General features: G+C 38.6%; 1 protein-coding gene across 3 annotated transcripts in view; it reads right to left on the bottom strand.

The window, feature by feature from the left end:
• trps1 (trichorhinophalangeal syndrome I) overlaps window positions 1-13141 on the bottom strand; it is an 89321-nt gene extending 76180 nt beyond the window's left edge. For all 3 annotated transcript variants that reach the window (XM_088405441.1, XM_088405442.1, XM_088405443.1), the window contains exon 1: window positions 13003-13141. The gene's annotated coding sequence lies outside the window, so the exon portion shown is untranslated. The remainder of the gene's footprint in view (window positions 1-13002) is intronic.
• Window positions 13142-13414: the final 273 nt, after the last annotated feature.

Here is a 13414-nt window from a genome sequence, read left to right as displayed (position 1 = left end):
CCACTCAAAACCTCAAAGCAAACCTTTTGTGACTGGAACGCAGACAGTCACACGCTCGTGTTTTAATTACCACCATTACTTGAAAATCTCATTGAGTCCATTGAAAGGTACGGTACAAATCTCAGGTGAGAAATTACAAACTTACCGACAACAAAAGATCAAAAACCTTATAACCTAATAGTTTAAGTCTTAAAGCCTCAAGGATAGGGGATGTTGCATTCTTGTTAGGGTTTGTTCAAGGTCGCAAATGCTTCCCAAGCATTCACCTCTACTGTTCTTATTGCGAGGTGTTCAAAAGTTCCTTACAATAAGAAAGGGAAAAAAAAAAAAAAAAAAACTTTTGGTGAATATTTCCAGAATGTTTGGGACCTTGAGCGAACCCTGACGTTATTACACCTTTGTCACCTTTGGCAACATCTGCAAATGTTCATATAATGTAGTAGGAGCTCAGAGCAAACTTTTTAGATACTGCAAATTTTTTTAAATCCCACCTTTTAACATGATGTAAACAGGGAGGAAAAAAGCAAACAAAAATGTAATGTTTAATAAAGAAAACACTTGATATGAGGGAATGGCTGAGTCACGCGATGCTAAAACATTTTTTAACATGATTAATAAGCAAATTTTATATTCTTATTTCAAGCACAACTGTACTGTGTCAAATATCTGCAATAATTTATAGTCAAGGAAGCCTTAACGTGAAAACACAGAAACTAGCCATGCATAAAACTGCTTGTGAATATGTCCATTTGTCCAACCTGCTTAAAAAAAAAAAAAAATGGAATCCTATTTTATCAGCTGACAAGTAGACAGATGCATCTCTGGCATAGTTGGAAGAAAACCCTTGCTCAAACAAGAATGGCCAAATAATGCCTCTGCAGCTATCCAACTCACGGCAGCGCAGACAAACAGAGTGCATATTCATCCTTGGCAACACAGAAGAGCTTCATAAATCAACAGGTATCTCGGCACTCTCATGTTTTGAAAAAAAAATGGAATAAAACAAATTACAGAGAGCAAACTTTTTTTTAGCAGTAATCATAGGCATCATGGAAGGAACTAGCAGTGGGTATAAATCAACATGTTGATTGTTGACTCTCTCGCCTTGTCTATCTGTCTTATTTTCCCCTTCAGAAATTATGGAAAACAAACCAAAGTCATGCCAGAGGAACACACACAAGATGCCCATGTGCCAAAGCCGACCAGGTTTGGGAGTGCACCCACACAAAATACACGTGCACTTGTCTGTCTGGCTAATCTCAAACATGACATCACTCGCACACAAGCCATCTACAGAAAATGACGGAAAAGAAAGCAAGACGACGGTGTAGCACACACGCACAGACACAACTCTTCGCCGCCTGTGTAAACACACAAACACGCACACTTTTCCACTCCCGCAGAAGCGGACGTTTCCTGCAGAAGGAGCCCCTCACCACCGCCGCCACCCTCTCCGACTAACGGGAAATGTATCTGGACAAACTTAACGTGCACACGCGCAGACGTGCAGCGGAACGTTTGCTGGGCCACAATGTTGACTTTTATATTCGCTTGCATGGGCGAGCGGAGCGCTGTTTCTCCACTATCGGGAAGCGGGAGCGGGGGAGGGTTTTTTTTTTTTTTTTTTGGTGGGGGGGTATGATGTCAATTTCAGAGCTGGGCGCCTTTGCGCGACAGCCAGACGTTGTCATACTGTCTCAAATGTTTGGCGCCTGTTAGTTTTCTGACAATTTGGGCCAAATTTGATCATTCTGACAAAAGCAGCAGAGGCCAAATTTGCAGATGTCTCTAAAAGATTATCTTGAGCGACTTTTTTGTGGTTGGGGTGTGGGGGGGTGTCCTCCGACATAAGATCGAAAATCTGCTTGCCAATCACACAAACTCAAAAGCTAACCCATGTGTTTTTTTTATTTTTTTGTTTGTTTTTTGGGGGGTGGGTTAGGGTTAGGTCCAATTCATTGATAAAAGCGAAAATATTAGCATCACACCAACACTTTTCAGAATGACATAATGTCAATGTTTTTGTTGTGCTCCAAACAGTGCGCAAAATGTCAAAATAAAAGAAATCATGTCATGTCCTTCATTTTGATTTTAATTTCAAGCAAAACAAACTGTGCCGTATTGTTATCTGGGTCAACAGAGCCTCTTATGAACTGAAATTTAAAATAAATAGTCGCCTTGAGTGGATGGTTTTCAAGTGATCAAGTATTGGCAATCAGATAATTTTTAAAAGCTGATGGTGATATGATGAAAATGGCAAATATGGGTGCTGGTAATCAGTCCGGCCGATAAGTGGTACATCTGTAACGCTCAGTATTTACAATTACTTGGTGTGTACAATGCCTATAAATCATGTTTAGATTAGGCCTAAGAGAGAGGCAGAAAAAGGCCAAATTTGGGATGTGTCTGAAAGATTAACGGTTAATCTTTCAGACACATCCCAAATTTGGCCTTTTTCTGCCTCTCTCCTAGGCCTCCTGCATGTGTATTAAGCTTGATTTTTGTTGTTGTTGTTCCTAATCAGATCCCGAGGTCAGAGCACAAGGTGCATCTTGAATTAACCCATTATTAGGCCGAATCCTAAACCAGACCAAATTATTTCTAAGCATGCTTATTCCCACCATTTCCAGCCCGACCATTTCCGCAAATCATTCAAAAACAACAAAACAGGTGCAGTCCATGCAGCTGCCATCCGATATTATAGTATGCCACCCCGACTAATTCCATTTGAGCATCCCCCGGCACTGAATTTAAGCAAGCTCAGTCTATTCAAAAGAATTTTTGGGAAGCAGAGTGGGCCGCAAATAACTGTAATGGATGCCTCTTCGGATGTGGTTATTAAGCAGATTACATTTGCATAATCAACTGGAGAGACTTCTAATAGCGCTATGGTTTAGACTCGCTCCAATGCAGTTTCCTCTTGCCCGTGACACTTCCTTGACACATTTTCTCCATCCGTATTCAGAACTTAAAATGGCGGAACATCAAATACTTTGCAAAAACTGCAGTACAGGAATTAGCCATAAAATTAAAAGAACAAAGAAAAGAAAATGATTTAGGACATGAATATCAACTTTTTCCCCCACAGCATTGCACTTAGTTCAGACTTCTTTTGTATATTTTGGGAAAGAAATACTTTAAGCCACAAGGAATTAAATTGTGTCACAATAGTTTCATTTGGTTTTGTTTAAATCTACTTAAACCCAGTAAATGACCCTGTTCAATGCAGTAAAAAATTAATAAATTGGTTCATTGGTGTAGAAGTATTTCTTTTGAAATTGAATTTACTCAAAGCTCATGACTGGATATTTATTTTGTTTTTGTTTTTTTTTTGGTCAAGAGGCAAAAGAATGCATGATTGTCATGACAAGGTGAAATCAGCCTTGGCGGAAAAGCATGAGGACAACTTTGTATGCGTGAAACAGTACAAAGCCTAAAAGCCATGTTGCAGAACAAATGTAGCACACCCCCACCGTGCTATTCCTCTTCCACACACAAACACACACACACACACACACACACTCACTCACAAGTAAATTTAACTGTCAGCCGTAAAGTTTTTGACTATAGCGAGTGATCCTTGCCCCCCTCCTTCCTCCTCCTCCTCTCATTGCTGTCTATGCTAATCAGTTCCTTCCTTGTCCATCTTACCTTACCTCAGATTTGTCTTTGTCCTTTTTAGTAATGATCATAATGTTTGTGTTGAGAATTGTTGTCCTACCCGACAGTACAGGACTTTCCACTTAATTTCTTGCTTGGCACCTTAATAAACGCAAAGCTTCCTCATCCCTCCCTCTTTTACCAAACACTATTCCCTTGCGCCCTGACCATGGGCCTCGGACACCCACCGCCTCGTCTTCCTTCTACAAAGACCCCCAGATGTGTGCCCCACTTCATTTCCATTTCAAAAAAAAAAAAAAAGTTAAGGGGGGGCCACCTCCCTTACATCACTTGACATCCAATTGATGCACCCACTTCACACACAAACACAGGCTGCAAAACTCTAAGACAGAAAAGTAAGACAAATACTGATGTAATTTAGTAGGAAGGGTACAAAACAACTCAAACTGATTCCCAGCAACTTTTAGTCCTTTAACCATATCATAAATATAGCCAACTGTAGTTAAATAAATTATATTTTCTAGATTTTACAAAAAAAAAAAACCACCATGAGTTCACATTAGTTAGCACAAATGCAGCATACAGGGACAATAAAATGTACAAATTCTGAATAAATTAACAAACTGGACTCAGTTATAAATTGTCTGAATCACTTCCCGACAACTGCTTTAATGGCAGTTAAATTTTGTTGGAAATGAGACAAATTTCCAGCAACATTCTGAGTTTTGCTGGCATACAATGCACAAATTACAAATTTGTTGTGAAAAGGCTTACATTTTCAATTATTAATTCAAAAGACTTACATTTCAAAATACTTATTTCTCACAAAGTCAATTAATGTACATTTTTCTGAATCCCACCCTGACAACTGGTTTAGTAGTCTAACAGTCTCGCATGAAAAATTAACAGCTGATAAAAAATGTCAAGTTATGCATTGCTGACGACCAGTTCAATAGTTTGATGTGGTTAATGCTTGTTTTCACTGTGGTTCTTCTTTCTCTTTGGCATGCCACCTCCGCGAAGCAGGAGTTGCAGCACTTTTTTTAAGCTCCTCTAAAGTGGAGGCAGCACACAAAACAATGAGTGTTGTTGTTGTTGTTAGTGTTGAGTGCAGCTAATGGTTACATAACTGAGTGATTGGTAATTGGCCACATTAGGAGCTGTTCTTCTGGGCGAGCTGAAGAAAGACGGGCCTCTGTCCTATCAGGAAGTTTCAGCAAACATTGTTTTTGAACAAATTAGACAACTTCCAGAAGGTCAACATGAAACTTTACTTCCTTTCAGCCATTAGGAACGAGCATAAGTGCCGCCATAAGTTAAAAAACAAAATTGGATGGCCATTAAAGATCAATTAATCTATTGAATAGTTGTTTTTTTTTTTTTAATGGGATCGCTTTGAACGTCCTGCACTCTAATTTCAGTGCCAGAGTTGTATTGAGCAATCAGAGACAGTTGTGCCACAGCGCGGATGAATCTCACCTTCGCAGAGCAGACGTTTATTATTCTTTAGATCGCAAACTCAGACACAGTATCAAAAGTGTCTAATCTGTTTAGCAAAGTAGTGTACTCCATGGAGGCTTAATTAGTACTAATATCAAACTCCAAATCAATGCATTCAAAACATTAAGGAATGGAAAAAACTAGCCAAATAAATTGACTAAATAAATAATGGTAACTTGACATTTCCAAGAACTTTAACATGAAATAGTTTTTTTTTTTCCATAGTTACCAAGCATGCAATACGTATCAATTTTGATGTGATGATTCCTCAAATTCATCTTTTTGGATTGTGACTGTTGTGATGCCACTAATATGTGACTATGAGCGAAAATCCAAATCCATACTCAGCATGACTTAGTTGTCAAGCAGTTGTCTCGCAACCCAGAAGTTAATGGTTCGATCCGTGCTCGTTTTGATCAGGTCGAGGTTTTCTTGAGCAAGATACTGAACCATCTAGGTCGAAGTATCCTAGAGCAAGATACTGAAATTCCATGCTTGATACGCTACGTCATCAGCAGGTAGATGACCAGTCGGTGTTTAGTGGAAGGAAGAGCGTTATAGAGAAGTATCATTTATGATTTAACCCCTACAGAGCATGTATTTTACATCTGCAAGAGAAGCCACTGATCAAGCGTGCAAAGTCTCCCAAAAAAAAGCAAATGGTTGACAATGACCTACAAGCTCGATGCAGTTGCTAATTATTAAGTCTAGTTCACTGTTTTGGTATCTATTTGAAAGGATCCAATTCGTTGGTTCATCCAAAACTACTTGTGTTTCCGGTTGGAATGTAAATAACTGGAAATAAAAACACAATTGATCTTTCATCTTAGCGATTATAGAACCCAAACGTTTGCCTATTGTGAAAGAGAAAGACACTGGTCCAGTGCTTTTGTGTTGAATTACTAGAACAAAAATTCCACATGGGAAGTGTTTCCAATTTTATATAATGCAATCTAAAAGTCGACTTTTAATGTAAAGTTAGAGAGCTACTTCCGCCAAAGTTCATGTTCCTTTGAGAGAAGGCCCGAGGGCATCAGCACTAACTTCCCCCAGTTTCTGTCTTTTCAGGTTTTCTCTCAGGGTCTTAGTCAAAATGTCAAGCTGGACCAGAGGCAAGATGAGCGGACAAGCCAGGACGGGTGGTCCAGCAGCCAGCTCCGTTTGACCCAACAGTCTGTCTTTTCAAATCGGAGCTACATAACATAACAAGATAACACTGAACAACATAAAACTTCTGCTCCTTGTTTTGCAGACATTATGACTGACCTGCCTGTTTCATAGAGAACCAAAAATACATTGAAACAGTCGCCAGATGTTTTTAGCCAGATTTCAATATTTAATGGGGTCGAGCATGTGTGTGTGTGTGTGTGTACTGTATAAGCAATGATGTAAAAAGCAGCTGAATTGAGTCCCCTTGCTCAGCAGGTAACACTGAGACCACCTGTAAACTTCACCATTTAAAACCATGCACAGTGAACCCCTAGTTTATCACAGGGGAGACTGTCCAAATCAGCCCTCCTACTTTTGTATCATCCTGTAAGCAAAAATAACATTATTGGATGATAATAATCTATTCTAATTCTAATAATGTAACTCATATTTTTTTACAATACAAAAAAAAAAAAACATCTTAACATTAAAACATGCCACCAGCTACCTTGGCTAACTATAACATTGACGATTGTTCATTTAAACTGTCGAAAACCGTAAATTACAAACTTCCCTTCAATGATCGATCAGGACAGGACAAAGAAAGTGGTGACCACCTCGCACAGTTGTTAGCTCAGCTGAACCGAATGAAAACATGCTGAAGAAAAAGTGGCATGGAACTAATGGCAAACAACAAAGACAACCAATTATCAGCCCTTGAAAGCCAACGCCTGATCCTACAAGCTGCTGCAAGTCATGCCCAATGTACCTGCATTACAAAAAGGGATATGTCCTCAAAAGAAACACACAGTTAAAATGCAGCACTTGAGGAGAAAAATAGTTCAGTACTTTTCCCATCAGCCTTTTCAGGTTCCAACAAAAAGAAACTTACAACTTAAATCACATTTGGGCCACTTGCGCCTCGGTCACATTTTCCAAAGCTAATTTCACTGTCTCTCTGTCTGATGGCTTAATGTGGGAAAAACCAAAGGAAATTACCGTCAGGGGGCTGCGCTCATGGGAAAGGGTTGAGTCTTGTAACGCGAACTCATAACACCAAAGCATGAATATCTTAATTGTGCATTGATGACTTTGAACGACGGCGCAGGCTTTGACACTATGCAGAAACTTTTTTAGCCCAAGACGAAACCCACACTTAGAAAGAATAAAAACAGCCTGCTAATGGAGTACAAGACAAGAGTCAAAAAGAATTTTGCCAGAAAACATGTGCCAGATTAGCAGTTAATAAAAGCGCTTGCAGCTCTTTTGTCTGACAATTGGTAACAGTGAAAATAAGACTTGGGATCCATTTTGGGTCCTGACCATGGGAGAAACCCCATCTTCAGAAAGGGATAAAGGGCTTTTTCTATTTCAAATTAAATTAATTTCATATCACCACTTGTGCCTGAAATTCAAAAAGTATGCCCAAAAATTGAAAATAATATATGTGCTTTAGTCAATTAGTGAACATATAAGCAACAATGTGATTTTTTTCAAACATTAAGTGAACTAAACATTTGTGTACTTAGACATTGGCGGAAAGAAAAAAAGATGGAAATCAACTTCTGTGCACACAATAAGCTGTCAGGTTTCTCATTCAACTGACTTTTATATAGTAGTTCGGAAGCGAAAAGGAGGACATTTGTAACCCATTTGCCGTCACCTGGCAATTGTAAATGCCTAAATCCACTCAGCCTCTACTTTTATCAGTTTCCTTGGTGTCGTGACAGGAGATTTATTTGCTCTCGGTGATTAAAGCAGCGGCACCAGCAAAAAAAATATAAAAAAATCTTATATTTCAGACGTCCCTCACAAAGTGTTAAAAACTTTCCCCTTAAACAAAGAACATGTGCTTGATGTTTATAGACTAAAATTCACCAAAACAGCACAAAAGGGGCCTTCAGTATTTTTAACAGACAACAATTATAATTAGCTAATATGCTTAAAGAGCAACCAAACAAAAATATGTGTGAAGCTCATAAAATTTTGAAGCAATTGGGTCCGAGTGTGACTTAGCTAGCGATATCGCCTTGTGCCAGAACTCAAGCCTCACAAAAAAAAAAAATCTAAAATAAACTAGACAAGACAAATGGGTGTTTTTCCTTTATAAACTGAAGTGCTGAGTTGAACCAAATAAATAAAACACCAGGATTGTATTACTCCTTAGCATAAACAAAGATTTTGGATAGTCTGTCAAAAATACACAAGACATATACAATAGATAAGTCCTTTAAAAGAACAAATAATGTGTCAGATGCTTTACACAACAGATGATGGATGACTAGAATTAGTTGGTTTGACAGATTTGCTGATGAGGGTTTAAAAAAAAATGTCAAATAACCCAGAACATCCAACAACCAAAATTAAATTCAAATTACAGTACATAGAAAGTCTTACAGGAATTTTACACAAGATTAAAAAAAAGGTTATCATACATATCAATTCAACTGTACATTTTTTTATATATAAATTAAGTATGGTGGTTTAGTAGCCGAGAAATCAGATACATAACAAAAAGAACCGTAAAATCCTCAATTCAAATGCGAAACAATAACAGGCCACCACAGTCATTCCATTTGCAGCTCACCATAAATGCGCAGCTCACTGTTTTTTTGCAGGCCTTCAAGAGGCATCACCAGAATCCCCAGTAGCACATTTTGAACGTAATCCTTTATCACTGAAGAAATGACCCATCAAGAAGTACAATGCAAAATATACACTATGCACATCTATAGATATTTACATACCATATTTCAACAATAAATCAGTTACCTTGACTAGTAAAATTTTGTAAATTATTGAATTAATCACCAAGAAAGTACAGATTTTCTCAGCCTGTGGCTTTATGACTCATGTATGTACTAATTCGCCACATTTGCCATTTGTTTCTATGAAAAACTGCGATACACGGCCCCTTCGGAGAAATTTCAAATTGAGTCTTGAACTGAAAAAGTTAGCAAAGCCCTGTTGGAAAGTTTCAAACAATTTCTACATAAATGACAAACTTGTTTAAATACATCCTGTCAGATGCGAATTACCTAGTGTCGTACTTCATGAAGCGCCACGGGATCTCGGTCACCACCATTTAGCCTCAAAAGTTGCACGGGCCAGGAGTAATGTCTACTTTCGCTCCCCATCGTCCTCCCCCCGTAACGCCGAGCTGCTCGGAAGCGACCAAAAGACAAACGCGCGGCAGGCCGCAAAATCACTACAGTTGTTCCTCCGTGTCGTACAGCGCGTCAAACCGTCAATAAAAACGATGGCGAGATGCATTCCAGCGCTTGCGACCGACTTCCCCCCTTCGCTCCCGAGTCCGAGGCCTTCGCTCTTTTCTCCCACGCGACCAGAAAACTTTCTCCTCGGCCCAGTTGTACCGCAGAGGCTTCACATCTTGCAGCCATATGAGTAATCCGTGGTTGTCTCCATAACGCACACACAAAAGTGCTGTGTTCTCCCACACACACATACGGGAAAGAGTTTTATAAGCAGACGTTGTATTTAAGAGGTCATCAACTGGTTTGAGGTTTAATAGTGGCTTCGAACAAAGCCGTGAGACAGTAATATCCAGTGCCTGGAAGGAAAAGGAGCAATATTTGACATCATTATAGAACCTTTTTCAAAGTGGTGGACTTTTACCAGGATGCTGTGAAACATGTGAAAGGACACAAGTCTTTTTTTTTTTTTTTAAACAATTGGCTGAGCACCGAGCCCTGAGGAGCTGTGATTGTCAGTTTGATGGCTTTTCAATGCACGTAGATTTTTTTCTGATAATTTATGCTCAGTAAAGTTAGAATATATTACCACTGTCTAATGAAGAGCATGCGCATCTTTTTCTTTAATAAAATCTCACAAAATTTGAGAATACATATAACTGTATTATTTGAAAACGAAGAAAATAGACTTTTTTATTCAAGGCAATGTATGTCATTGTTTTGCTTTCACAGAGTAAATATGGTATTTATAGCTTGTTTGATCAAGTTTTAAAAATGTATAAGCATGCAGTGAAAATAAGAACTTGAAAAAACGTTTTTTCTGTTTCTTTGTGAGTCAGAGAGAAGAAAAATTACAACTTTACGTTGCATGCTTTTCATTGGACACTTGGGTTTTTAGTACAATTTTTTTCGGGCTTAAAGATGCTGATGTGAAAATATTTATATTACATTTAAATATAAATATTAGTTGCTTAAAATGTATTTTTTCTCAACTCCAAAAGGTTAGCAAACAAATGTGTATAACCATTAAAGAAAAACAATCAAAAAGGCTTTTGCAGTTAGGATTATAATACATCGAACATGCTTTTCATTGGACGCTCTGGTTTAAAAAGTAGTCCAGATGTCAACTTGCAGTAGCGTACCATTATTGTCCAATAAAAAAACACCAAAATTGGCTTTTCTGTGCATTTCTGATTTAAAAAATATATATACAAAAATTAGATTCATGCTTTGCATTGGGTACTACTTTCTGACAATTAGTTTCACAACCACAAGCTTAAGTTTTAGATGCAATTAATGTCAAATGAAAAGAAAAACAAATCCCTTACAAATTCCTTACATTGCAGGAAGAAAAAAAAAGAAAATACGTATAACTTATTACGGACACTGCTTTTTAAAGCTCATTATTCAAAATTCAAGATTACTGATTCAACTTTTTTCCAGTTCCAAAGGTTTCACCTACATGTGTATTGTTGCATTCAAATGAAATGATAAAACTACAAAAGTTGACTTTTCTTGAATTCAGACATGTTTAGATTCCAGTAATAATTATGAAGGCTTAATAAATGCTGAAACATGCTAGAAAATATTTGAATTACGCAGGATACTGCAAAAATGGGAAAAAAAAACTTCCTTTGCTTGTCTGACAACTTTCAAAACAAAACCACAAAATATAGATGGATGGAGACCCATTCTTTTCAGAATTTAAGATGCCAAAACACGTGGTAACGTTTTGTCCACCTGACAAAGTTAACCCACAATAACCAGACCTGACTTTTCTTTTCGGCATTGTATCAAAACTAAAGGCACACAAAGTGTGGGAAATCATGCTTTTTATGGGACATTAACATTTTCAGTACCAATCTTTGGGAATTACTGTCTCGGGTAAACCCATGGATGAATTCACTGTCTACTGCAAAAAAAAAAAAAAATAGCAATACCTTTTTTGTTTTATATTTTAAAAAGGCACATAAAATGAGGTTAATAAATTACTTACGGGACAAATACAATTCTTAGTATTACTTTCCAGGTTTTAAGTTGCTAAAACACGCGACTATGTAACTTTTTACAGCTCCACAGGGTCATCCCACGGATGCTTCAGAAGGTAACAAAAAAATCACAAAGAGTGGAAATACACATTTTCCTTTGGATAATCTGATTTACTTATTAGCATGCATTTTTTTCCTGGATTTACATACTTAATATTTAGTTGGGGAACTTTCTCAACTCGAAAAGGTTTAATAGCATTAGAAGAGCAGGCAAAAACTGTGGAATTACATCTGCTATTTAACACTTTTATTTTTCTTTAGTTGAAACTCTTCTCCACATGGTTAAAATTCTGATGTGTGTCGCTGTGCAATGAAAAGAAAATGAAGATTAAACTATGTAAAAATTGTTAAATTGAATTGTTAAATAACACACATTACTTTGTGAACTAATTTTCCAGGATTTACATGACAAACTTTTTTCAACTACACAAGATAAGCCTGCAATTGCGTATCAGTTCTCCAAAGGAAAATCTTTTCCCTTGTGTGCTTTATCAAAGGTCAAAGGTTTCAAAATGTGCAAAAAACATACTTTCCATTAGATGTTGTGTTGATTCTACGAGCAATTTATCAGGATTTAAAGTGCTGAAACTTTGATCCAAACTTTTTTTTTTTTTTTAAATGAGAGGGTTACTTGAGTGATGTGCATCATGGCTGTTGATTGGAACAACAAAAAACAATCATGTTTTTTTTTTCATATTTGATATGCAAACACAAATTGTGTGTTAAAATAAATATCAGCACAGCGACGGCACTTTCAAAAACCAAGATATTACTGTCAGGATCACTGTGAAGTGCAGTATGCTTTTTTAAAACTCAAGGTTATGCATGCATAAAAGTGGGCACACATGAGCAATTCTGTTTTTCTTTTTGGAAAAAAAGGGGGGTGAAGCAGTGGCTGGAGAACTGTGGAAGGACTGTGTTAAAAAAGCCTTCCTCGCAGTGTGTGCCTCATTGTGCTGGCCTCGCATACTCGGCTCTCCCCACAGAGTTGTCATGCCTACCCTGGGCTCCCTTATCTCAAAGGAACATCACACTTTCTTACCACAGGGGAGGACCGAGAAGGAAGGCAAGGGGGAGTAAGGTTAGCTAGTGAAGGTGGTGGAAGCGGTGGCGGGGGTGCTTGAGTAAAGTTAATTGCAAAAAAAAAAAAAACGGCTTCTGGGCATCTATCATGCAAACTTGCAGCAAACATTATCAGGCCATTATAGGTTTCACTTTCAAAACTGATAACTGATAAGGGAAGGGGGGTTGCAGCTACCATCTCACCCCCCCCCCCCCCCCCCAACAATGAAAGAGGTGCAAACAAAACAAGTGCTTTGATCCGTGAACGCACCATTTCCAACACTTTGCAGCGAGTTTGCGCACGCAAAAAGTTCTCAATGAAGGTAAATAAGTAGCACTCCGGGAGGAAGATCAATGCCAGCAACTCTCTTAAAAGCAAAGAGAAGAGAGAGAACAAAAAAAAAACCTACTACTTGTGAGGCGACCGCAACCGCGTCTGTCCGACCGCCGCGTCTTGTCTGCTCTCGCCGCGGGCTCCCCGTCTCACTTTGGCGGCTAAGCGTTAGTAGTACCCCCTCCTCCCGAACCAGAAGCCCCCTTCGCTCGCGCACTTTGTATTGCTGTCCCGAGCGAAAATGTGCGCTGCCATGTGAATTCAAAGCTCTTCCTTTCCTCCCTCCCTCCTCCTCCCCTCTCTCTCTCTTTTTACTTCCCTCCCTCATCCAGCGGCTCGCCGTTAGTTACATAAGTCGCCAAGCGGCCGCCGGTTGTCGTAAAAGCGGCGAACATAGCGAGAGTTGTCCCGGTCCGGACCGGCCTATTCGCGGCTGCACCCAGATATTCCCCCTCGCTTTCCTTGCTATTTTTACGCCAGGGCGATCG

Source organism: Hippichthys cyanospilos, chromosome 21, assembly GCF_059441005.1.
Source record: "Hippichthys cyanospilos isolate Australia breed blue-spotted pipefish chromosome 21, RoL_Hcya_1.0, whole genome shotgun sequence".
Lineage (NCBI taxonomy): Eukaryota > Metazoa > Chordata > Actinopteri > Syngnathiformes > Syngnathidae > Hippichthys > Hippichthys cyanospilos.
Note: the sequence above shows the minus strand (reverse complement) of the source record. Positions and strands in the feature narration are given on the sequence as shown.